At 46.4% G+C, this 27,883-nt stretch overlaps 1 long non-coding RNA gene across 1 annotated transcript; it reads right to left on the reverse strand.

The window, feature by feature from the left end:
• Positions 1 to 583: 583 nt before the first annotated feature.
• On the reverse strand, positions 584 to 26,990 carry LOC135378523 (uncharacterized). The gene is made up of 3 exons (XR_010418434.1): positions 26,852 to 26,990; positions 7,416 to 7,500; positions 584 to 727 (listed from the first exon to the last, which is right to left on the reverse strand). It is a non-coding gene; the product is annotated as an uncharacterized LOC135378523 (long non-coding RNA).
• Between the last annotated feature and the right edge of the window lie 893 nt (positions 26,991 to 27,883).

Raw genomic sequence — 27,883 nt, forward strand, 5'->3', positions numbered from 1 at the left:
TATGTTCGCGTACATTCCCGACCATAGTCGGCATTGTCAAGCTCGCACCCGGCCCGGGCCCGGTGTCTGAAACCCGAGCCCGGCCCAGGCCCGCAGAGAAAACGCAAAGCCCGGCCCGCGGTCCGGGTCGGGCTTTTAGGTAAGCCTGGGCCCGTGCAGTGCTCAACAAGACATACCATACCACCAGAGTAACGTGGAAAGGCATTTGATGGCTTTGCTTCGATCTGCATTGCATAACAAGACGACTCGCAGTTGCGGGACCCTATCGTAGGATCATGGCACGTCACAATGACGTATCTCGTACGCCACGCTGCTCGCTACTGCTTGCCGCTTCTCCGCTCTGGAGTTTTCCACGGCGTGGTGCAGGTTGTCCTCCCTTCGGTGCTCTGTTTAAATTTGCTTCCGAGAAAACCATTCGCATGATGAAGGTAAGATTTCGTTTCTAGACTGAGAAAAATGTCGTCTTTCTGACGCAAACGAGAAAAAAATATTTTCATAGTCCCTTTAATTCCTCTGTTTTATCTCTCGCTGCTATCGTCGCAGCGATCCATGCATACTGTCGTTTCATATAAAACAACTGATCAACAGGTCGAGAAATATTTACTGTTTCTTCTAATGAGGAAATAATGAGGAAAAAATGTTACTTCCATTAGGTGCAATTGCCAGGGACGTCTCGGAACATCTTTACGCAGTCACAACCATAGCGGCAGTCGTGCATGGTCATACACTGAAAGAAAGAGTAGCAGTAGCATCCTATCATTGACAATGAATGAAATGAGAACACATATTATGTAGGCTACAGAGCATAGTTTGAGAAATTACATGTCAAAAAGAACTCGTTACGAGTTAAGTTACCGTGTGAAAGATGTAACTAAGTTAATAACAAAGGTCTTCAGCCTGAAACGTAACTCGCAGTTACTGAGTTACTTAAAAAAAGAGTTACTTCCAAGTTACTTCGGACACAAAATAGCATTACGCAGGTGCAGCGCGCGTGAGCAGTTGAGTTAGACCTTGATTTGCCTGCGGAGGAGTGCAACACGCTTAGATCGTTTTCGTTTATGTCCAACATTAGACCTCTCCCTGTTTGTAAACAAATGACGTCGTAGTGTTCGACAACTCCACAAAATTGGTAGAGTTGAACTGCGCTCGAAGCTAGAGGTGAACAAGGTCGCGCCCGAAAGCCACAGTCTTCAGGGGATTACTATGGTCCTGGAAGGGACACGCCCTTCGGTCAGTACTTTTCTTTCAGTGGGAGGCAGCGATCAAGTGCCCATTCGTGGAACCCAGCCCCCTCCTTCTGTCTATCGACGTCATGATGACGTTTTTCTGGTAGAAGTTTAAAGTATGCATCTTACTCCCTGTGGGCGTACAATGCTTCAGCTTCAGAAACCAAGAAAATATGTGGACGTTGGTGAAAAGCGAATTAAAAGTAACTTGGAACTTAACTTACTTTGGCAAAGTTACCTGAAAAAGGAACGAGTTGCTCTGAGAGTTACCACGGCGCAAAAGTACCGAGTTAAGTTTGAAGTTACGAAAAAAAGAAAAAAAGGAACTTGGTCACAGTAACGAGTTATTTCGAACTCTGCTACAGAGCACCATTTGGATGCAGCTGTGCTACAGTAGAGGCATGATACACTATAATTATGCTGTTTTGGGTTCGCTCTCACTCTCTCACTGTTTCACAAAAAAAGAGCCAAAGCTTAGAAAAAGAAAGGTTTGCCTCACACACACACACACAGACACATACACACACAAAGAAGAAGAAAAAGACTGACTGCATATTGTTACCATTGGAGTAAGGCTCCAACAGTTATTTCTTTCATAATTAATTAAGTGAATGAACTGGCCGGTTTCTAATTATAAGGCTTAGAGCAAGAATATCAATGAGAATGCTGTTTCGGGCAATACATACAACGACACGAAACCCGTCGATTGCAACGTTGTACCTCTAACGGATCTTTTCTTTCCCGGCTCCAAAGACTACCTTTCGGATTTCAAAAAAAATCGACGTGGGACATGTCGCAGAGGCACCAGGAGTCAAGCCAAAATGTTAAAATCTCAATGAGAACTGTGTCTGTTCTTCGTCCGATAACAGCACGCTCGAGAGCGCTGTGATCCTGCGGTCGCGCGTCTGCGGTAGAACCCGTATCGGTATTTTTAGTCTTTAGAGCCGCGAAAGAGAGGATCAATTAGAGGTACAAGTTGCAATCAACAGGTTTCGTGCCGTTGTATAGCCCGCTACAGCTTCTCACTGTCTCTAATCATTATAATTAAAAAGTGACAAGTTCATTTCAGTTCATTAATTAATTAATTACAAAACAAAAAATTGTTTGAATATCCTCACACCACTGGTAACACAATGCAGTCAGTTTTTTTGGTTGCGATGAACCATTTTTTTTAAACTTTGGTTCATTTTTCGTGAGGCGTCCTGTATACTGTGATGATAAACTGACACTGTTGAGAGCACCTCGTGCGGTCATTAGAAAAGAAGAAAAAGCCACCCGAAGAAATGTAATGTGACACTTGACCAGCGAGGGAAAGGGAATGGCCGACGTAGACCAGCAACACGACAACTGGCGACAATAGTTGTTGTTTTTGAAGAGACTTCTGCTCACGTCCTGCCCCCGGTGTTTCAACCTGGATCGTCCGCGACCTTGGCTTGGGACTGGTTAAGCTAAGAGCGCCCGTCAACCCTGACCCTGATGCCGCCCGTCTGATGTTGTCGCCATCCAGAAGAAGGTCACACTATTTACGAAGAATGTGCCAAGATCAACGCTGCGACCGCTGGTGGGCCACTTTTTACTTAACGAGTGTTTCTGCGACGCGTGTAGGTGTGCCTCACAATACTCACGTACACAATACACAAAACGACATAAACCAGCAGGTCTTTGTACAGCTGTCGTTTCTCCGTGTTCCCAGACTATACAGTTCAGTATATATATTCAGTATACAGTTCCTCCACCCTCTTGCTCTCACTTATCTATTATTATCCGGACACAATACACGCACAAAGCTATATGCTCATGTACATAAGAGGGGCGTTCAAGTCAAACCGGGACTTTCTGTCTCCTGAGTGTAGAAATGACTCCCGCTACTTCTTTTTCATCATTTTCACACGCGAGAGGCCTCCGCGTTCACCACGTAGTGGTCCAAAGTTTGTGCGAAACAGAAGACACGTGATAGACAAGATGGCCGACAACGAGGTGAGCGCGCACATCGAACAGCGAATTGTCATGGAGTTTCCCGTGAATGAAGGCGTAAAGTCATCTGAAATTCACAGAAGACTTCAGGCTCAGTATGGCCACGATACACTTAGCCGCAGCAAAGCGTTTGAGTGGTGCAAACGGTTCCGAGACGGCCGTACAACAGTGCAGAATGATCCCGGCCGGGGCGGCTCATAGCCCAGTGTCAGAGTTCCTGAGAACATCCAACTTGTGGAGCGCCTGATCCTCAAGGACCGACGGATAACTTGTCTCGAACTGGCGCGAAAGACGGACCTTTCTGTGGGAACGTTGAACACTATCATTCATGAACACCTCCAGTTTCGGAAAGCCGGGCCTCATCACCAAAGGAGTCCTTCTCCTACAGGACAATGCACGCCCGCATACCGCGCATCTCACGACACGCACCTTACAGGAACTTTGCTGGGAGTTGCTGCCATATCCCCCTTACAGTCCAGACCTCGTCCCCAGCGATTTTCATCTCTTTGGGCCACTGAAGGCGTTCCTTGGGGGCCGCCACTATCAGCTGCGACGACGAGGTCAAGAATGCGGTCCGATCATGGCTGCTACGCGTTGGTAAGGATTTCTACGCTGCTGGCATCCAAGCCCTCATGAAACACTGGGACAAGTGCATTAGTGCAGCTGGAGATTACGTTGAAAAATAAAACTAATTTCTCGCCTGTAAGTTCATTTTACTTTTGCGAAAAATGAAAAGTCCCGGTTTGGTTTGAACGCCCCTCGTATTATATACAGTCACTAATGTATAGTAGGGGTCGCTTACATATGAAAAATGAGAAGAGAGGAGCGTTCAGGGAGACGCACGGGTACACAGAATGGAAGAGGGAAAACCGTTGAATAGCGCGAGCATCTGCTTGGTAGTACAGCACGTTGGGCAACTTATTATAGTTTAACGATGCCATGGCGTCAACTAAAAAAAGGACGAGACACACACGAGAACAGCCTCGTGTGTGTCAGACACATTAGGCTGTTCTTGTGTGTCTCGTTTATCCACTCGGTCATAGTGAGCACCAACAGAAATCAACCCGCTTGCAACTTCCACGCCAAAGGGTCGAATGTTCGTACAGTTTTACGAATGTGGTTGTCACGCTTGCTTTAGCTGAGGCGGGGATGATGCTTCCTTAAAAGACAATAACAAAGACATTATGCTAGCCGTTTTGCGGATGTTGCTGATTATGTCTGTTCACGCGCAGTGTTCCCGTCTATGTAGAATTGTAGGCGAAGAAAGACTTGCATGAATGACAGTACCTGTTCTTCAGTTCCCATTGTGCCACAAGAACAACAAGAAAAATACCCTCATTTCCGTCGTATGAATGTGCGTATGAGTGAGCAAAAATGTAAGAGTGAAAGGAGGGTGAGTGAGACTGACTGGCTGGTTTGTCGTCTCTTCAGATGACGCACCCCGAAAGTCGCTGGAGAGGCGTGTTAGCTTAGCCCAATTGGTAGAGCCCTGGACCGGTAATCCAGAAGATGTGGGTTCGATCCCTACAGCTGGCTAACCTTTTCAGTGACTTTCATCTTTCAACGTTTTTTTTCTCGCCTTTGTTATGACCTTCATATCCAGGTTTCGTTCTTGTTCTCTCTCTCTCTCTCTCTCTGTTCTTTTTATTCCTGCAGCCTTGACCCTGCGCCCTCCCTCATACCAACATTGGCGCATGACTTGCGCGTACACTGCACAGTGCTGCAGCGAGGGTGTAATCTTGGATCTGGATCTTCGGGATATGAAGTGACCAAATTCCCCCTGACGCCCTTCGAGATCAGTTCTTTACTTAGCCATAGATGCTTTTGCGCCAGAGAAACCTGAATCATCATCATCATCCAACTCATCATCATCAACTTCTTTACTCCGGTAGAAGATAAGTTATCCACTCCTGCGGTGTTATACGCTAATGACGCTTTCAGAAATGGCAGGCCTGCATCGGCATCGTAATGCAATCCGAAAGCGTAGTGCATCGACAACGCTTTTCGAACCAAACACATCAACAGCTGCAGAATTTTACGCTGTTCTATTCTTTCTATATCTACCAGCGGCATGGCCGAGTGGGCTAAGGCGTCCGCTCGTTGGTGGTAACCAAGGTCGTGCTGTAGATTGGAAGGTGGTGGGTCCGAATCCTACCACCGGCTCTGCTGTCTGAGGGTTTCCCTGGCTTTTCCGAAGACTTTCCAGACGAATGTCGGCACAATTCCCCTTGAAGTCGGCCCAGGACGCATACTAATCCCCCTGTCCCCCACTCCTTCGTGCTGTCCTCTCTCCGTCTGTCCACGTCTGTATGCCGCTCATAGCCACAGTTCAGCAATAAAAAAAAATTCTTTCTATGATGCATAGTCCATCGTAGCCTGCTATTATGGACAGTGTTCACCGGCTCAAAATCCACACTACAGGCCATTGAGCAAGCACAAGCACACGAGGCTTGATTGCCCCCATGGTGGCGGACGTGTTAAGTATGAATATGTACGAAGCAAGCTACGGGCCTGTTTTTTAGTGTGTTCAAGGCCATTGTACTATCATGGGGAATGAATAGGCTGACAGTGTCCCAGAAGCATCTCTTTCGTCTAACAGACGGACGCGTTCGGAGGTGGCAGTCGGTCCACACTCTGACGATTAATGGCATCCCTGGCTACTCGCCAACGGGCAACTGACATTCGTTACACCTCTATACTTGCAAGAGGTGATCCAAGGCTCGCTTTCCGGATGCTGCATTCATTCACTGGACGCGACTAAACGTGGCTTCTAGAGGCCTGTGGCGTTATCGCTTGTGACAAGTTCACAGATGACTGCGCTGACGTGAAAAAAATTTAGAACACATCCTCCTCCTCCACTTCCCGCACTACCAACCCTTCGGGACCATATGCACTTCCAGTGTCTCCAAATCAGCTACTGCCTTGTTCTCTCACAATGACAAAATTACTTTGCCCATGGTGAAGTCGAGCCCACCAACGCTCTGCCGTCAAAGCACTGCATAACTTTCTCGGACAACATAGTACTTCGGCCCTCACTGTGAGGGTCATCAACCACATTAGCGCTAGCAATGGGGCAGAGTATCGCCTCTTGTGATGAAAAACCCCAGTTACCACCACCATCATCATCATCATGAAAATAAAGTTGTTCGCTGCACAAGCGAAGCGTCGGGTGCGTCAGAGACGACGCTTGATCTTAGGCAAGGATGTCGTTCACGCAGCGATATTCGAAAGAAGGATGCTGCAGACACGCAGATAGTAGAAAATTGGGAACTGCTGTTTGGGCTGTGCAGCACGTTGTGTACACGCGCAGCAGTGCTGTTGCAGCAAGTTGCATATCTGGTCGCACCAGCTGCTGTTCGAATAGATGGAAAGTGTCCATCTGCTGGCAGTTGTGGTAGAACCGCTGCACCAGTCTGTGCGCGGTCAAAGCTTACTCATTACGCTGATGGAGGTCCAAAACACCCTTCACTGGCCTTTATCTCAATTCTACATCCCTGTGACGTGCACAGTAGTGCACCTGCTGATGAGTATGTCATTGTGAATACGAAACCAGTGTTCGTGTGGCGTTCACCTGAGTTCACATGCAAACCTACGGCACTTTCCTCATAGAAGTACGGGCACACACTTGGTACTTGGACACAGTTCTTACGACCGTGTATAAACGTGTTCTTATAACCGACGGTTTTGGGCTTCCATATGCCGAATTCGACAATGTTTCCTGGCAACTTTTTTTGTCAGATCCCGCGTGTTCTCGCCTGTTTCACCAGATCTCGCATACAGCGTGGCACTTCCCGAGCGCCAGGAATTTGCCAGATAACACTTTTTCCGACCGGACTCTAAACGAACGGACAGCGGACTGCACAACTGTATACGATGTCGGGTAGCAACGGTCACGCGATCCAACGCGGGCGCCGACCTAGCAATTTTCGAGGGTTAGGTCGTGTAGCCATGAAATGACTACCCGAATTCGGCATTAGTAAAAGTTGAGACGTAAACTAAGTAGTAGCCCATATAAGTCTGTGCCGAGCTATATATATAAGTGCTATGAGCTATATATCATATAAGTGCCGAGCTCTGAAGCACTGTTTCCAAGCAGTTATTTCGTATGATCCAACAAAAGGGTTGAGTTCCACAGTTACGCGCTCACACCACCTTTTTTTACGTGAGAAGTCTCATGCACTCGTAAGGACTACAGAATATCCTTAGTCGGCTTACCGGTGTCCTACATTGAAAATACCGTGCCGACGGTTCCCCACGTCCTGGCTGACGTTCGGCTCCGCTGTGATCAATGACACGAAGGCTGAAAACAAAGAGAGCGAGAAACGATTATTATAAAATGTTTCGTTTATTACAGCGGCAGCTGTTAAGGGGAAGTTCACAGGAGAATGCCGTGCCCCAAATCCTCCTCGCCTCTACGCTCCAAAGAGGAGAAAAACAGAGTGACCGTTTGCGCGTGCAGGTGTGGAAAGGGCAGCGTGGTATCTGCTTGCGGGGCAGGGGAATCAACAGGAAGCACACATTAAACAGTTGTAACATATGAGAAGCGTTCTACGGAAACAAAACAGACACAAAAAGCTTTCAAATGCAAGACCAGCAACGTGGTGTCAGCCACTGCAAAGGAATCGGGTGCTTGGCATACCATGTTCACAGAACTGTTATCGCAAAGACATTCCAACCTGCTAAATCTCTTGTAATGCTTATAAACCCCTCTATTGAACCTGCGCAGCGATGATTAAACAAACGTGAGTGCGCAGCGTGACGCCATACCAAGTGTGTATTTGGCGCCTAGATTATGCCCTCATGCATGGTAGAAGCCAATACGGCATTAAGGGGTAGCATGGATGAGACGCAGGCTAGCTGGTTGTACATGATGAAAAGGAACCTCGAGACGTACGAACATACGTTGTTGTCCTAGATGTGTACGTCTCTTCCTTGCGTCGGAGTTACCTTCCAGTAATTAAAAATAATCACTGCACTCTTTGGTGCACCACCAAACAGTACGAGACGCGACAGCATTGCAGCAGACGAAGGGCGGCCCTTGCGCTGTGACCGTACATGATTTGCGTGCGGAAGAAACGCAAACCTGACCACAGGTCTGCATGGGCCTCTTCTAGGCCATGTAAATATCTCATCCTGGATCACCTCATCGCTCACACTTTTAGATAGCTTTTAACTGCCATACTCGCTTGTCATCGTCATTCTCCTCTCTCTCCTACCCTGGTCCATCTCATCGCTCATACCTGTAGATAGCTTTTAACTACCACACACACTCTCTCTCACATCATCTCTCCCATAATCATCTCACACCACCACACGCTCACCATAGTTTTGGCGCTATATGGTCTTTGCTGCCTCCTTACCATTAAACCCATAATCTCTCTCCCTCTCTCTCTTCCAGGCGACGAGGTCGACATCATGTGAGATGTCCCGTGCAGCCACACTGAGCAATCGGTGACATGGCAGAATGGGTAAAAGTGTCCGCTCGTTGGTTGTAGCCAAGGCCAAACGGAAGATTTTGTTTGAATTCCAACATCAGCTGTACTCTTAGGGACTGGACATACGCATCTGACATACAGCTTCTTACATCGTGCAGAACAGCCACCCCAATGTACCCATTGTGAGGTGCGCCTTTCCGTGCTGCACGTCCTCATCACATGTCTTTCATATGAATCATGCCGGCGTTTTCGTTTTTACCGATATAATCTTCCGCTCCACCAAGCACTATTGCTAGTTGATGAACCCCTTTGACCCTTTAGTAGAGTTCGAAGATTTTTTTATGGATATTGTTTTCATAATTGCCTCGTAATTTTAGAAGTTCTTGGGCGCCCGTTTTTACTGTAGCACTCAGTTTATTGTAACCTTTCGCAGTGTTTCAGTTTCAATCTGCCAATTTTTATTTTAAGCGCTTAAGGTACTTCATCTAACACTGTCTTTGCGTGCTATGCCCAAAGTTGCTAATGTGCCATAAAAAAACCAATCATCACAATCATCAACTGTCTAAGCTAAAAACTCAGCACCTGATCCTGATCGCATAGTGTACTCCATGCTTAAACATCTGTCTTTAACTTCATTAAATTCTCTCTTGGATTTCTTTAATTTTGTCTGGCGAGAAGGTTGTCTCCCCTCTGGCTGGAAGGAGGCAACCATAGTTCCACTGCTGAAGTCAGGAAAAGATCCCTCGCACCCGTGCAGTTACCGACCCATAACGCTGACAAGTTGTCTGGGGAAGACCTTTGAGCGCATGGTCAACAGCCGTTTTATGTATTTTTTTGAAGAAAATAACTGTTTAGATAAATATCGGTGTGGCTTTAGAGCAGCGTGCTCAACAGTCGACAATTTTTTGCATTTGGAGACTACCATTAGAGAAGCCTTCGTCAGGAAACAGCACTGTATGTCTGTGTTCTTCGATCTAGAGAAGGCATACGATAGAGCATGGCGATATGGTATCCTTCGAGACTTGCATGCACTTGGTATACGTGGTAGAATGTTCCAATGTATTACCAATTTCCTACAGGGGAGAACTTTCAGGGTACAAGTTGGGACAACACTATCTCGTCGATTCATCCAGGAAAATGGCGTCCCGCAGGGGTCCGTACTTAGCATGACCCTTTTCATCGTGAAAATGAACTCTATAGCAAGTGTTATCCCTACATCAATCAAGTATTCGTTGTACGTCGACGAAGTTCAGATTTCTTATTGCTCCTCTAACCTATCGGTGTGCGAACGTCAGCTACAGCTAACAATAAATAAGCTGGTTAGATGGTCTCAGGAAAATGGCTTCAAGTTCTCTCCCGACAAGACAGTTTGTGTTCGTTTCTCGAAGGTTCGGGGAATGTTCCCAGAGCCCGCTCTTTCTATGTGTAACCAAAGTATAAGGGTGAAACCTGAACACAAATTCCTCGGTCTCATTTTTGACGACCGGCGTCGGGAACTTGGCGCCCCCATCGCCCGGCAGCAGCCGCAGTAGCCCCCTCCTGCACCAACGGTTGGGTCGCCGCAGGAGGGAGACCCCCACGTATAGCTGTGCGTGGCTCTCCCGTGTCAGGGGAAAGGGGGATCCTGGCGGTTGAGTGGACCCGGAGGTTGTTTAGGACCCTTCGGGGCCCCTCCGGGAAAGCAACACACCGCTTTGGCCCCTGCTTCCCATAGTCGGGTGGTCCTGGAAGGCCCGGCCAGGATTATTCAGCTAGTTGCCATCTCTCTTTTCATCACCTTCCCTTTTCTCTCCTTCTCGCTCTCCATTTCTTCCCTTCACCTTCTTTGGCGGCTAGGGTCAACCTTGGGCAGTTCTTTCTATCTCCTAGAAACTGCACTTGGGTATCGTGCAGTGGCAAGTGCTAGCATGCGCAGCATGTTCCCTTGTTGGGGTCGATGGTGGCTGGCACACCATCTGCACCGAATGTACAACCATCTTTCATGGATTCCAATCAATTCCCTCCCTTAAGAAATGATCGGCCTCGAAAGAGGGGCCGCAACGAGGTTCAAGCCATGCATCTCTTTGAGAAAAACAAAGAGCCATGGTACCCTAAAATCCTGATAATGAAGTCTGATGATGAAACAAAGTCACTTGATAAGGTATCTCCCTTCATCGTCGCTAAATCTCTTGAACACGTGATTGGAAAAACATACAAGGCCAAAAAGTTGAGAAGTGGAGAGATCCAGATCGAGGTTGAGACCAGCCAGCAGAGTTCGGGTTTGTTGTCGATGAGGCTGGTTGGTGAGATCCCGATCTCAGTGACAGCACACCGCACTTTGAATACAGTAAAGGGGGTAATCTCCTGTGATGAGCTACTTTTGTGCTCCGAATCGGAGATCGAAGAGGGTTTGAGAGATCAGGGTGTCGTGAGCGCAAAGCGGATTGTTATTCGTAGGGACAACAAAGAGATCCCCACCAGACATCTTGTTCTTTCATTCCAACTTCACAGTCTTCCCTCCGAGTTGAAAGCAGGCTATGTAAACTGCCCTGTGCGCCACTACATACCCAACCCACGCAGATGTTTCAAGTGCCAGCGTTTTGGGCACCATTCCCAAGTGTGTCGTGGGCACCTAGTCTGCCCAAAGTGTGCCGGCGACGGGAAGGAACACACACCAGAATCTTGCAAAAACAGTTTTTGTTGTTCTAACTGCCACGGCAATCACCCGGCCTACTCAAGAAGTTGCCCAAAATTCCAGGACGAAAAGGAAATCTTGAAAATAAAAACAGAACAAAATGTGAGCTACAAGGCAGCTAGAGCACAGTTGGACTTCCGGAAAAAAGGAAAAAGTTTCGCTGAGTCGGTGCAAAGGGGAGTGGCACCGCTCAGTGTATCCGTGGGGACCCAGACTCTGGGGCCTCCACTCCACACTCCCCCCAAAAACCATGAGGATGCGCAAGTGTCGCGTTCCTCCTCCCTGACCAACGTGCCAACTGGTCAGGAAGAGGTGTCCACGGCCTCCTCTAAGGTCGATGGCACACCGTCAGTTTGGGACGGGGTCGTAAAAGCCCCTTCCCAAAAAGGCACCCAAAGTATGGAGGTCGACGATGACGACTGCATGTCGCAGAAGTCATCGTCGAGCCTTCCCAGCATTCCTTCACAAGGGAAGGAAAAACGAGAAAAAGGACGAGGAAGGGGTTTCAAAGGGAATGAACAACAGAAACAACCCCCGCGAAGGGTCCAACCCCCCTAAATGGTACAAGTCTTTTCTAGTCGGTTTCACCAAGTGCTGCGCTTTCTTTTCCTCCTTTTTAGTGTGACCGTTATGAACCACTTTCTCCAGTGGAACTGCCGTGGTTTACTTTCTAACTTAGACGACATTAACGATCTCTTCGACAAGTACAATGCAGCATGTTTCTGCCTCCAAGAAACATATTTAAACACACACACACCAAATCCAATTCGTAGACACAATCTATTTCGAAGAGATCGAATAGACGCCACTCGCGCATCTGGCGGTGTGGCTATCGTCACACGAGGAACTGTTCCGTCCAAAGAGGTCCACTTGGTTACAGATTTGGAAGCCATAGCCGTGCAGATGTGTCTGGACAGAATTGTCACCATCTGCTCGGTCTATTTGCCACCATCAGGAAGTTTTGCACAGAGGGATATAGAACACTTAATCAGCCAACTTCCAACTCCATTTATACTCTTAGGCGACTTTAATGCCCACAATCCGCTTTGGGGCAGTGCAAGAAGCGACAGCCGAGGGAAAATGTTGGAAAGGGTCTTGTTATCAACCTCCATCTGTCTTTTAAATACAGGAGCACCGACGTACGTGCACTGTTCAAGTCAGTCTTTCTCGGTCTTAGATTTATCTCTTTGCAGTCCATCTCTATATCAAGATTTAGAATGGAGCGTGGAAGAAAACCCACTTGGTAGTGATCACTTTCCAGTGGTCCTGAAATATATGTGTGCAGTCAATAGTCTAACAGCATGCCCTCCTAGATGGAAGTTCCAACATGCCGACTGGAATGCTTTCTCCAAAAAATGTGACCTGTCGTTAATCCCTGTGGAGAGGATGACGATTGAAGAGGCCAACAATGTAATTACCAACGTCATCCTCGATGCAGCAACACAATCCATCCCCCAGACTTCCGGTCGTCTACCGAAACGACCGAAGCCATGGTGGAACAGCGAGTGCAAGGAAACTCGTAAACTTCAAAATCGTGCGTGGGGTACATTTCGGAGGTACCCCACATCACAAAATCTTCTTTTGTTTAAAAAGGCGAGAGCCAAGGCCAGGTGGACGCGGAAACAAGCAAAGCGGTCATCTTGGCACAACTTCGTGTCTTCTCTATCTCACAGTACCCCCTCCAAAGTAGTGTGGGACAGACTTCGCAAAATCAGAGGAGAACACCGCAGTTATACAATCCCTCTTTTAGAAGTCAACGGGCAGGTGTGCGGAAGCCTACAAGAACAGGCGGATGCGCTCGGACAACATTTTGAACGCATCTCTGATTCATCCCATTACAGTCCCGAATTTCTTAGAGTAAAAAGAAACACTGAGAAACGAAAAATTCCAATGAGTGGTGGTGATGAGTACGTGTACAATCAGCGGTTCACGATGGTGGAGCTTCAGCGATCCCTATTCGCTGCTAAAGCCACTGCCCCGGGCCCAGACAGAGTAACCTACTCTATGCTGTGCCACTTGTCCGATGACTCAAAAAAATTGTTGCTCCTTTTCTTTAACCGCGTTTGGGCAGAGGGAACATTACCATTATTATGGAAGACTGCGACTGTCATTCCCCTTCTCAAGCCAAGAAAGGAAGCATCGAACCCAGCCAGTTACAGACCTATCGCCCTTACGAGTTGTATTGGGAAGACATTTGAGCGAATGGTCAATAACCGGCTGGTTCATCATTTGGAAGAAAATAATTGCCTTTCTGAATTTCAATGTGGTTTCCGAACGGGGTGCTCCACTATGGATCACCTTGTTCGGCTAGAAACCACAATCCGTGAAGCCTTCGTCAGAAGACAACATTGCCTATCCGTTTTCTTTGATTTAGAGAAAGCGTATGACACTGCGTGGCGACACGGTATTCTGCAGGATCTTTACTCCTTTGGCGTGGAGGGCAGACTCCTTAGATGCATTTCAAACTTCCTCCAGCACAGATCCTTTAGAGTGCGATTGGGAACCACTCTATCCCGCCCCTTCGTACAAGAGAATGGTGTCCCGCAGGGATCCGTTCTCAGTGTTGTCTTATTTATTGTGAAAATCAACTCTGTGACCAATGTCATCCCACGCTCCATATCTTTCTCCTTGTACGTGGATGACATTCAAATATCTTGTTGCTCCGCGAACCTGTCAATATGCGAACGACAGATGCAGGTAGCCATCAATAATATGGCCAAGTGGTCTTCATCAAATGGATTTAAATTTTCAGCTGAGAAAACTGTGTGTGTCCATTTCTCTGGGATTAGAGGACTCTTTTCACCACCTACACTGCAGCTTAACCGACGAGATATCCTTGTTCAACCAGAAGCCAGATTTCTTGGCGTCACTTTCGACTCGAGGCTGACCTTCAAGGCTCATGTCCAAGACCTAAAGATAAAGTGTGTCAAATCATTAAACATTCTAAAAATAATTTCTCACAGATCTTGGGGTGCAGACCAGGAGACACTGCACAAAGTGTATACTGCATGTATTCGCTCGAAACTTGATTATGGGTCCTTTGTCTACGGCTCTGCTCGCGAGTCGGTGTTGAAAGCCCTGGACCCTGTCCATCACCAGGGGCTCAGGCTCGTGCTTGGCGCCTTCCGAACGTCTCCAGTACAGAGTCTATACGTTGAATCAAAGGAATGCTCCTTGAAAGGACGGCGTTCTTGCCTCGGTGCGTCGTACGCACTTAGAATACATAGTCAACCCCAAAATCCAGCCTCGACTTGCGTCAAGCACACACGCTTTAAACAGCTGTTTATTAACAAGCCCTCTGTGGTCCCTCCATTCTCCTTGCGAATTGTATCGGAGTTTGATTGCCACGGTTTCACGTCCTGTGACCTACAAGTTGTAGAGTGTAGCAGAAAGCTCCCACCCTGGGAACCACCTCCAAGGTCTGACACCTCTTTGTCAAAATACAAGAAACAAGACTGTGCCTCATCAGTACTTCAACAAGAGTTTGCACACTTGAAAGACAGCTTTGATACCCATACTGAGATTTACACAGATGGGTCCAAGTCTAGTGCAGGAGTGACTTGTGCCATGATTTGTGGCGCGCACACAAGGTCTCATCGTATAAAAATATTTGCATCAATTTTTACTGCCGAGGTTTACGCCATTATCTTGGCTCTCAACTACATCCTTCAAGATTCCATAAAGTCCTCTGTTATATATACATAATTCTTGAGTTCCATTAACGCAATTTGTAGTCAGCACTCAACAAAGAACTTTCTTGTGCAGCGAGCAAGATCTTTAGCCAGTTTGGTAAGGACAAAGGGGTACTCCCTTATCTTGTGCTGGGTGCCCAGCCACGTAGGCATCAAAGGTAATGAGTTAGCAGATCAAGCAGCTGCAGCGGCTCTCCAAAATGACATCACACCCTTTGAGATGTCCGTGCAAGACATGAGATCGGCACTCAAGAAATCACTGCACAGATTGTGGCAAGCCTTTTGGAACACACAAACAAATAACAAGCTCCACTTAATTAAACCTCACATTCAGGATACAGGAGACCGGCTGGAAAACCGCCTGTTGTGTACTTTACGAGCAAGGTTACGTATAGGCCATACGTACCTTACACATGGGTTCTTACTTCGGGGAGAGGAGCCACCTCAGTGTGCGCACTGTGGTCAGCTCCTGTCTGTTGTACACATACTCATCACATGCACACATCATGAAATCCATCGCAAACATCACTTCAAGGTATTTTATAAATACTTATTACCTCTTCACCCAGCCCTATTGCTTGGTGACGAGGCTCTCGTCCCTTTTACAAGTGTCTTTGATTTCCTTCGAGACGTTGGCGTTATTAGCCTTCTGTAGTTTTACACGTATACACTCATCTTTTATTAGTCATCGTGTTTACTCTTAATTAACCATAACATCACCACCGTCTCAATCATACCTCAGTTTATGGCGCATTATGATCTTTGTTGTCAATGCGCCATTAAACTCCCAATCATCATCATCATCATCATCATCATTTTTGACGAAAAACTGTCTCTCTCAGCTCACCTGAACCCTTGAAGACTTGCCCTTGAAGAACCCTTGAAGACTTGCTTTTTTTTTGGGGGGGGGGCTTTTTTTGGGGGGCCCCAAAAAAAGCCCCCCCCCAAAAAAGCAAGTCTTTGAACATTTTAAAGGTACTCTCACACCGATCATGGGGCGCAGATCGCGATACATTACACCGGATCTATGTCTCCACTGTCCTTCCAAAACTTGATTACGGTTGTGTGGTGTATCGGTCAGCACGACCTTCTACTCTGAAAATGTTGGACCCTGTACATCACCTGGGACTGCGCCTGGTTCTTGGAGCGTTCCGGACCTCGCCAGTCGAGAGCTTTTATGTAGAAGCCAATGAGTGGTCTCTCGAAAGGCGTTGGTTGTACCAGAGTAAGTCATATGCATTAAGGATTAGAGGCTACCCACAAAACCCGGCGATCCCTGCTATAAGAGATATACACACTATAAACATCTCTTTTTGAACAGACCTTCAGTGGTATTGCCATTTAGTATGCGCATGTCGGAGGAAATTGAGCACTATGGCTTTTCAGAATATAACTCAATGATCCTTGAGTGCAGCAAAAAAATCTCACCATGGCAGCCTTATCCAAAATGTGATAAATCACTGACCAGATTCGACAAACATGATACGCCAAGCATTGTATTGAAACAGGAATTTGAGCACCTAAGGGAAACCTTTGGCACCCGTATTGAATTCTACACTGATGGATCAAAAACAAATACTAGGGTTTCATGTGCTATGGTTACTGGAATAGTCACACGTTCATACCGTCTAAAGGGCACCATGTCTATTTTTACTGCTGAAGTGTATGGAATAATTTTAGCCCTCAACCAAATCCTACAAAATCACATAAGATCCTCAGTAATATACACATATTATCTGTTCTCTGCAGGCTATTTGTAATATACACCCCACTAAAAACCTGTTAGTTGATCGTGCAAGGAGCCTGGCAAGCACTATAGCTAATAGGGCTTATCAGCTACTCTTCTGCTGGGTACCCAGTCATGTTGGGATACCTGGCGATGAACGAGCTGATCATGCTGCTGCAGCTGCGCTAACAAGTGACATAACCCCTTTCGAAATTCCATAGCAAAACCTCAAACTATGCCTAAAAAGATGCATCAATAACGACTGGCAGACATCTTGGGACCAGCAAACCAATAATAAATTACATAGTATCAAGCCCTATGTAGGCTCCTGCTCACCAGGTATGTCCAGTCGACTATATGAAGTGCTGTCCTCCCGCCTTCGTTTGGGACACACATACTTGACGCATGGGTATGTTCTACGAGGAGAAGACCCACCGAAATGCAATCACTGTGGGGAACAGCTTTCGATCATACACATCCTCGTCACGTGTCCAGTGTATCAACATCTTCGTCAACATCATTTTGCTCCCTTTTATAGAACCTTTTTGCCCCTCCACCCAATGCTTCTGCTGGGTGATGACAGCTGTGTTCCTTTTGAGAACGTGTATAGGTTTTTTAAAGATACTGGATTTTTAAAAGATCTGTGATTTTAAATACTAATGTAACAGTTACTCAAATTTTAGTCCTGAACATGTACTTTTGAACTAACTAGTCTTCAGTGGTATTTGGCGCATTATGGCCTTTGTAGCTGATGCGCCAATAAAACCCGAATCAAATCAAATAAGAAAAAATATGCCTTTGTGACCCTCCTCTGTGAAAAGAGACCTTCTCCGTTACCATTTTGAAAATGTACAGATGTATTTGTTCTTACGCGAGAAAAAAAGTACCATTGTAAGTACCATTATCACCCCGTGGAATTTCGCCTTCTGGTGTTCTACCAAGTTGTACCAGCTTAACACTCACAGTCGCTGCTTCGTAACATTCGTCGTCATTTCTGATTGCTTTGACATACCTGAACTCGTCTGAGAAGTGAAAAAATCACATCATTTCAAGAACAGACTATCTCCTATAACATATTAAAAATCTGCTGGCGTCTTTATTCTTCAACGGGAAAAACTTCGTCGGCGCATTTGCATCCACTCTGTGAGGTACTATTATCATCACTTATTTTCCACTGTTTGATATGGGTCTTCCTACGCCAGCTGACATAGCTATGGGCTCAGAGCACGTCAGAACGCTCGCTGCTGCGCCATAAAAATACTCACCATCATCATCATCACGTCGAAACGCGACGTAACTGTCTTTGGAAACCATTTGTTATGGTTTCGCGCGTACTTTACCCACACACAAAAAAAGAAACGAAACAAACTGTAGCTGTACGCGCACTGTCTTTATTTCACTGGAAGATGTTTTTGCTGCATCTACCTGAACAGAAGATATGGGCTCAAAGTAACAGTACCTCGTGGTGCCCTGGATGGAGCATGCCTCATTGTGCTTCATATTCAGTAATTTCCTCTCCAACCGTAAGCGTTATGACATTTGTAGCCGCTCCTTTGTAGTCGCTCCGCCAGAAAAATCCTAATCATCATCATCATAAAAGTCCTCGGCGGTGAGCCACAACGCATGCACTCTCTTCCAGCTTTTTTTCATTCATGCAGAGGAACAGCTGTGCTGGTGTCAGAATATCTGCAATCAATAGGGGCGCTGCAAGCTAGCCCTATAGCTGCCGCCGTTGAACTGTACCACCAACGCCGTCACATTGCCCACTAACACGGGATGAGGCAAAAAAAAAAAGGAAAAAATGCTACGTGGCATGCCAAGGTGATGCTTGTGGAGGCAAAGGTGAGCAATAAACCTCTACCCGAGAAACGTCATCGTGACGTTGGTAGACACACCGAAACCAAAACAGATCGGAAGGGGAGAGCTGGGTTCCACGAATGGGCAATTGTTCGCTGCCTCCTATTTAAAGAAAAGTACGACCGACGGTCGCGTCCTTTTTAGAGACCATCGTAATCCCCTCAAGACCGTGGCTTTCGGGCGCGACCTTGTTCGCCACTAGCATTGAACGTAGTTCAACTCTACCAAACTCGTGGCGCTGTCGAACATTATGACGTCATTTGTTTACAAACATGTAGAAGTCTGTTGTATTTTCTGTTTTACTATTGCGACGCGCCATCAGGAAAATAGTACGGTTATCGGATGGCGTGTACCGTAATATTGTCCTGGGTCAGGCAAGCAGAAACGACGACGAAGCTGCCACGAAAAAGCGGCTGTGGGTACTCGCGGTACAGCTAACAGGATTCCTAACTTCCTTCCTTCATGGGGTGATAATGGTATCTTACAGATAGGATATGAATGCGTTTACTATTTCTCGCTAAAAAAAAAGTACACATGTAGACGTTCAGAATGGAGAGGGTGTCTTCAACCATGGCACATTTATTTTACTTCCTTGAAGACCTCAGCTAACGAATGAACTGCAGCGGAGTATGGTGACGAAAGTCCCTTTTTTTTTTCCTGCTGGTTTAAGGAAAAATACACCTGTATATTCTCAATATGTTATAGGAGAGGATCTGTCCTACAAACGGCACTTCTTTCACTTCCTAGACGACCTCAGGTATGTGAAAATACCACCTGAAAAGTGTCATTTTTTACTAATGGTCGATATTCCCGAGTGCTTAGTTAAGCAATGAACACAGGTCTGCTTCAGATTTTTCTGTTAAGCGAATCTCCATACAGTAGTTTAGGAGTATAAATCATCTCGGGCTCCTGAGAGAATGCTAACTTGCCAAAAATGTATCATAAACTTGGCCCAAAACGCGCTTCGTTCTTGAGCTCTTACGACGTCACCGGTTTTATTCTCATTCCATATGCTCTTCGGAAAGCTACGAGTAGGTGGACCCTTCCCCTCTAACACTAGACAAAGAATAGCCTTAGTTGCTTGTGCGCCATAAAGCCTCAATCATCATCATCAACTAGACGAAGAAAGTGCAGAAATGCCGTCTGTATGTGTCAGAAGGTCGGGCGGAACGGACAACACTTTTTCATCCTTCGGCCTAATTCGAGGCGCCACCAATCCTCAAGAAAACAAAATTTTGAGAAGAAAAAGTTTATATTCTACATACACTCCCATAAGGGAATGCATACATTATTTCCCCGCGAAATCGAAGAGGGTCGAGCTACACCTCTGGCTGGTTTCGGCTGGAATGGCCCAGTATCCTTCGCGCAGATTGGGTAAGAATCATTTGATTGATGATAGACGTTGGAGAGAGGGACGCCCTGTTCGCGTCTCCTTGCTTTTGCTTGTGCGTCTGCTCTGGAAGTTAATTTACGTACTCGCGGACGCTTACGGGTAGTACCGGTGACTTCGAATGCTCACGATTTAGATTGTGGCGAACTAGCGTCAGCGGCCTATGTGAGCACAGAATGACTGATCCAGCTGATCATCAGAACAAGAGAAAGACGAAGGACATTGCAGTAAACCCTTGCACCGCCAAAAGATGTAGAAATCGTTCTCGTTCCGATTTCCCGTCCATGAGACAAGTCTGGTACTTTTCACTCCTGGAAACAGATGCATGACTATCGTGTGGAGAGTATTACAAGTCACCCACTAGCGTTTGAGGCGTTTCATACTGCCGGGCCGTAATTTGCAGTGTTTGCGTGCCGCTAATCAGGTGCTGGTTGTACTATTTGTCTCTCATATCGCAGTCATTCATTTGTTGTGATTTGCGAACTTTTGTGACACGTGTGCTTTGACGTTCAAATAGGAAATCAGCGTGGATTGCCTGTGCATAACGCCCCGAGCTAAATGACTTGACACTCAGCTCTCAGTCATAAGCTGTTGTGCGGCGACCACTTCACACTGGATTGCCTCTCGTGCTAGACTTGAGTTGAAAATGAAAAAGAAACAGTTCAGTGTTCCTGCGGAAATCGCCAGAACCTTCACCTGTACCTATTGGATATGTGTATTGTTGATTTCCTTAACCTGCTCTTCATTGTCGAAACACGTAATGCTCCAGTGAAGCGTTCCCCGCAGGGGGCATCGGCTTCGGCTGGTGTTTGGTGAGTGGCGCCACCACGGACCCCAGCCCCCAGTCCCAAGGTGTTCACCGTACCGTGCCGAGGGGATGCAAGGTGAAGGGTCAGAAACCTTGAACGGTGGCGGTCGGGGTCTTGGTCAGGCCCCGGCCGACGGGTTTTCCTTAAAACTCCGGGACCTTCCCACATGTATGAATGTGAAGTGTGGGTGACCAATGGGAACATTCATTTTCTAAAACCTCATATGGTTAAAAATTCCTTTTCCTCCTCGATCGCGGGCGGCAAGCGCCCGCGGACCGAAGTCTTCAAACAGGTGTTTGACACCTTTCAAACTAAATACGTTGTTGTTAGTAGTGTGAGCACCGAGACCGAAAAAAGCACTCCACTCGGGAAAGTGTCATTTTCACAGACGCCACCTTCATCATCGCAAACCGTGGAGGCAAGCTCCATGGAATGAGATGATGACACGAGCTCACAAGGCTCATTCACGAGCGTGAGCTCATAATCCCAAAGGAAGCCTAAGGGAGATGTTTCACGAAGTGGCTCACTTCCTGATATATCTCCAAAAGAACTAGCGGCTGCTCGGAAGAAAACTCCGAGACAGCCAATAATGGCCCCAAAGAAAAAATAATGAAGCTTCCCTCAAACAGTACACTCTTCTTCATAGTGCAGACATGTCTTGTACACCCCCCCCCCCTCATTTTCTCTATTATGGCTATCCTTCAGTGGAATTGTTGAGGGCTCCGCTCCAATTTTGACGATGTCAATGATCTTTCGGACAGGTATGATGCACTCTGTTTTGCATTACAAGAGACCTATCTGAATCCACAACACACACATACATTCAGGCGATGGAACCTGTTCCGAAAAGATCGAGCTGGTGCAACACGTGCATCTGGTGGTGTCGCTATCCTCACATCAAAGACCATCCCTACAAAACACCTTCCACTGAAAACAACACTTGAGGCAGTTGCTGCTCAGGTATGTCTTCACAGGGTCCTAACCATATGTTCCTTATATCTACCGCCGTCAGGCCTGGTAGGACAAAAACAACTCGAAAGTCTTTTAGACGAGCTCCCACCACTCTTTCTTTTATTGGGAGATTTCAATGCCCATAACTACTTGTGGGGCAGCACAAGGGCAGATAGTCGTGGCAGAATGTTAGAACGGCTATTACTCTCAAGGCCGGTGTGTCTACTCAATACTGGTACACCAACATACGTGAACGCTGCCACACAGACATTCTCTGCAATAGATCTCTCTCTGTGTAGCCCATCCGTTTTCCAAATGCTGGACTGGGCAGTGGATGAAAATCCTCGTGGAAGTGACCACTTCCCAGTTACCTTAAAATTACACCTGTCTTCAAATACCCTTGCAACACGTCCACCTCGTTGGAAATTATAGAGGCAGATTGGGGCATGTTTCAGAGAGAAGCCGATATTTCACTGTCTTCTACTCAAGGTATGGCCCTCGTCGCTAATGCGCCAAAAAAACCTTAATAATCATCATCATCATCTTCTACTCAAGGTATGGGTGTTGAACAAATGAGCAACAAAATTACAGACACGATCATTAGGGCAGCCACTAATTCTATTCCGCAAACCTCCGGATGTCTCCCCAAGTGTCCAAAGCCTTGGTGGACGAATGATTGCGAGGCAGCTCGTAAAGAACAAAACCGTGCATGGGGTACCTTTCAAAGACACCCTACAACAGCAAATTTAATTCTATTTAAAAAAGCCAGGGCTAAAGCAAGGCGGATACGAAGAGAAGCTAAACGTGAATCGTGGAGAAATTTTGTGTCATCACTAACTACGAAGACTCCCTCAAAAACAGTATGGGACAGACTCAGGAAAATTAAGGGTGAATATGCCAGCTTTACTGTCCCATTGTTACAAGTAAATGACACAACGTGTCAGAACATGAATGAACAGGCCAATGCTCTTGGTGAGCATTTTCAGGGAGTTTCGAGCTCCTTGCATTATAGTAGCGACTTCTTAAAAATAAAAATAAAAACAGAAGGACAAACATAATTTTCCTAGTGGAGCTTACGAGAAGTATTCCTACAATAAGCCTTTTACAGTGATAGAATTGTTAAGGGCAATGTCATCATCAAAAATCACAGCGCCTCGACCAGATCGAATAACCTACTCCATGCTACAGCATTTGTCAAACACTTCTCTGGAAAGTCTTCTTGATTTCTTGAATACTATATGGCAAAGAGGACATATCCCTTCTCGCTGGAAGGTTGCAACCGTTATCCCTCTTTTAAAACCAGGAAAAGATGCGTCAGATCCATCAAGCTATAGGCCTGTAGCACTCACAAGTTGTCTTGGGAAGACTTTTGAGCGAATGGTAAATAACCGTCTCATACACTGTCTTGAGGAAAATGAGTGCATTGACCAATATCAGTGCGGATTTCGGACGGGGTGTTCCACTACGGATCATCTTGTTCGTTTAGAAACTTTTATACGTGAAGCCTTTGTACGAAAACAACATTGTGTGTCTGTCTTTTTCGACCTTGAAAAGGCCTATGATACCGCATGGCGATATGGAATCTTGCTTGATTTGCATTCATGTGGAATATGTGGTCGTCTGTTCCACTGCATCGCCGACTTCCTACAAAGAAGATCGTTCAGGGTCCGACTCGGCACAATCCTTTCGCGTCCTTTTGTACAGGAGAATGGTGTTCCTGAAGGATCTGTTTTGAGCGTTACTTTATTTATTCTGAAAATGAATTCTATCGCTAAGGTTATACCCGCCTCAGTCAAGTACTCGCTGTACGTTGATGATGTCCAAATATCATATTCTTCCTGCAACCTAGCCATGTGCGAAAGACAGCTGCAGCTCACAATTAACAGGCTAACTAAATGGTCCAGTGAAAATGGCTTTAAATTCTCCCCAGACAAGACCATATGTGTACCATTTTCAAGAGTTAGAGGAATGTCTCCCGAGCCATCACTTAAAATGAACGGCAGTGATCTTGTTATAGGGACAGAATGTAAATTTCTAGGTCTAGTCTTTGACAAAAAGCTTACTTTTCTTCCCCACATCAAAATCTTGAAGGCTAAATGCGTGAAGTCATTGAACCTTTTAAAGGTCCTGTCTCACAGGTCCTGGGGGGCAGACAGAGAAACATTGTACAGGGTTTACATGTCTACAGTTCGGTCCAGGCTGGACTACGGATGTGCAGTTTATGGATCGGCACGCCAGTCTGTCCTAAAGTGCTTAGATCCCATACATCATGAGGGCTTGCAACTGGTCCTCGGAGCATTCCGAACGTCACCCGTTCAAAGCCTATACGTCGAATGCAATGAGTGGTCTCTAAGAAGTCGACGAGCTTATCTTAGTGTCATGCACGCTCTAAAGATCCGTACTTATCCACAACATGCGGCGCTCTCATGCGCTACAAGGACGCCTTGTGAACAACTGTTCTTAAACAAGTCTTCAGTCGTCCCTCCTTTTAGCATGCAAGTTTTACGAGAAGTTGAATTTTATGATTTTACCCACTACAACACCCAGCTTTTGCAATTTGATGGGAGCCTGCCTCCATGGCAACCACCACCACATTCCAACTCGTCACTGACCAAGTACAGAAGAAGCGATACTTCCACGACTGTGCTGCAGCAGGAGTTCGAGAGTTTAAGGGAAAGCTTTGGAAAGCACGTGACGTTTTACACGGACGGATCGAAGACTAATGCTGGTGTATCTTGTGCCATGGTAACTGGGACAGTCACAGTAACTCATCGTTTACACAAAATCATGTCGATATTCAGTGCAGAGGTTTATGCGATCATCATAACACTCAACTATCTTTTACAACATTGCATTGCGTCATCAGTCATCTATACAGATTCCCTCAGCTCTTTACAGGCAATATGTTCAGTGCAAAAATAAAAAAAAATTGTTGTGCAGCGAGCACGATGTCTAGCTAATAAAATAGCTAACAGGGGCTATCGTTTAACCCTTTGCTGGGTGCCAAGCCACGTGGGCATACAGGGTAATGAAAATGCGGATCGTGCAGCTGCAGCTGCACTTTCAGCTGATATAACAGTCTTTGATGTCCCTTTTCAAGACCTGAGGTTATCTTTGATGAATGCTATCAACATGAAATGGCAGCAATTTTGGAGCACACAAGAGCAGAATAAGCTGCACTTGGTGAAGCCTCAAATAGGAAATCGCTCACAAAGTCTTGAAAACAGGTTACACGATGTCTTAAGGTGCAGGTTAAGGGTTGGACACACATACATGACTCACGGGTTTTTGCTACGTGGAGAGGAGCCACCTGAGTGCGTGAGCTGTAGAGAGCCCCTTTCGGTCCAACACATTCTAATTACATGCCCATTACATGAAAGTTATCGTCAGAATCATTTCACTGATTTTTATCGTTACTCTTTACCTCTTCATCCAGCTCTTTTGCTGGGTGATGAGGCTATTGTTCCTTTTACTGGAGTACATAATTTTTTAAAGAACATTGGATATCTTAACAAGCTGTGAATTTACAGTGAGCTCTTTTCTTAACCCTTTCATGTTTTTTTAAGCCACCACTAGCCAAGTTGTTTTAACATGAGCATCTCAAGTTTTTGAACTAGGTTCATCACATTACCTGGTTGTTTGGCGCATTATAGCCCTAGTAGCTTTTGCGCCAAAAAAACCCAAATCATCATCATCATCATCATCCAGTGAAGCGTTGCAAGACATGCGTATGTAGTGTTACATATTTTATACAATCCATGAAGCAAATATAGTTGTCGATGCCCAGGAAAACCCTAATCATCATCATCACGAAGGCAAATATGTGATTTATAAACGTTTAGCGCTTTTCGTTCCTGTACTTTTGAGCAGCACGTTCCGGCGTTACCAGCAAGCTGGGGTAGAAAATACGCGAAGTCGGCGGAGCGAGAGCAAACGACAAGCCCGAGAGGAGATTAGGAAAGCCGGTCGGTCTGGGCAGGCGCTACTTCACTTTGGACCTGCGTGCCGAGAAGCGCTGTGAATAACTCCTGGAGATCACGCGGTTTGAAGGCCCGCCATTTTCCGTGGACCGTTGCGGCTATGGGAAGTTCAGGCGGCTGGTCTACACATCACGTCTCTCGTGTCATGTCGTGCAGGCAGTCCGGCACCGCAGACGCCGCAGACTTACAGCGTAGGCGGTGTGCTGCAGAACAGTCGTGCAAGTATAGAGTTTGAAGAGGTGCCGCCATTGCTGCGGGCGCAGTGGGAGAAAGCCTGCCGCCATTACAGTCGCCCAGCTGTTCAGAAATGCGCATCAGAGAGTGCAGTGACTTACGCGTTTGCGACAATCGTGTTTCTGCAGGAGGTCAGACCAGGCAAACCCGACCCGGGTTTGCCGTGGCGCCGCGCGCAGGTCACGTACGGTCACAGCGTGGGACCTTCGTCTGCTGCAATGCTATCGCGTTTCGCACGCCTTTGACAGAGTGCCACAGCGTAGAAAATTTATTTGAACTCGCGTTTGCTTCAGTGGATTATTAGTGGCGGGAAACTTTACTTTGCACTTTCTCAACAAACGCCACCGCGATTCGGTATGAGACCCACCCCGCATTGTTTGCAGCAATTACAATAGAGTACCGAGCCAATTAAGAAATTTTTTAACTAGTCTTGATTCATACCATCGTCGTGGCGCTCTATGGCCTAAGTTGCCTTTTCGCCATTAAAATCCTAATCGTTATCATCAATTAAGAAATTACCCACAATGCTTCTTTGAAATTCCGTCGTGAACTCGGTATTCAATTATTAAAACATATGTGTTGCATAAGATACAAATCCCGATGCTGAATATAATGTCTGCCTTGGCGCATTATGGCCTAAGCTGCTCTTGCGCCATGAAACCCCCGAACCATCATCATCATCGACTATACGGAGGTCGACTCTACACGGGCTCCCCATCGATTTTCCACGAAAAACAATCCAGGCTCTTTGCACGTACACATTGCTTGTTGACGCGGAAGTTTGCTACAGTTGTGAAGCTAATGTTTTCTCACTATACACGAACTTCGAGGACGTCATCTCCTCCTAGGAAAGCTTACGTTGCGAGAGACAACTGCGCTACACTGCAGCTTCGAGTCACTCACCATCCAAGTAGTACGAAGACGAGACAGATGATAACCTTGGCAGCCATATGGGCAACAGAAGCAGCACCAACGGAAGTGTGACCGTTTCTGGAATAGCGATGTCTCTTTCCTAACGCCGCATCGTGCAAGGGATCTTTTTTAAAGCTACTTAGAAAAAACTGTTGGAAGGAGCCAGTGCCGTTCGTCGCTCCCGTAAACGTCACTTTGAGACGATAAAACAAACTTTGCGTGCGCGCTGTGACGGCTGAAGGTATAAACCAGTCAATGCATCTTCTCCTTGTCGTGTATTTGAACGCACGTCTCAGAGGCTCGTTTAAATATTGCACCTTTCCGTAACACCCTGTAAACCAGAAACATTGGAACTATATCCTAAGCCTTTAACAACAAGGAAGTAAGGGGGCAAGCCAAATACCCTTATGATATTGTGAAATATTAGAGTACAGCGATGCTCACTTTATCTTTCTTGTTTCAGTGTTAGGACCGCGGAACAGCTCTGCCCAGGAGCGGCGAACAGGCGTGGACGGATCGAGAGTGGTCAGTAGGAAGAGAATGGGGTACAGGGATGGTGGTGTGTTGTTGGTATGCGTCCTGGGACGACTTTAGTGGGAACTGTACCTCAGAAGGACTCGGACCCTCCACCCCCAGTCTTTACCTCGACCTTGGAGTTCTCACCACTGGACAAATGCTGTATCCACTCTGCTATGACACTATTTTTTATTTACTGCACAAAAACGTTGGGCTCTGTTCATTTGCACTTTTCATGTTGTGTACATAGTATGTACAGTTGTATTTATTTATTTTTGTACATTCCTAAACCTTTTTCAGGGTGGCTGCAGGAGATGGGGAGCAAGCAAGAAAGACATGATATAATATTCATTATGTTGCACTGGAGGGAGAAAGAAAGAATATGCATTAGAGTACAGCTTAATATATTGCATTTAAATGCACAAGGCGACGAGCGGTTCTAAGGACCAGGTTGACGGTTCCACTGCCCTGTCGCCCGTACAATGAGCGATTATTTAAAAATGTCTG

Source organism: Ornithodoros turicata, chromosome 1 (assembly GCF_037126465.1).
Source record: "Ornithodoros turicata isolate Travis chromosome 1, ASM3712646v1, whole genome shotgun sequence".
NCBI lineage: Eukaryota > Metazoa > Arthropoda > Arachnida > Ixodida > Argasidae > Ornithodoros > Ornithodoros turicata.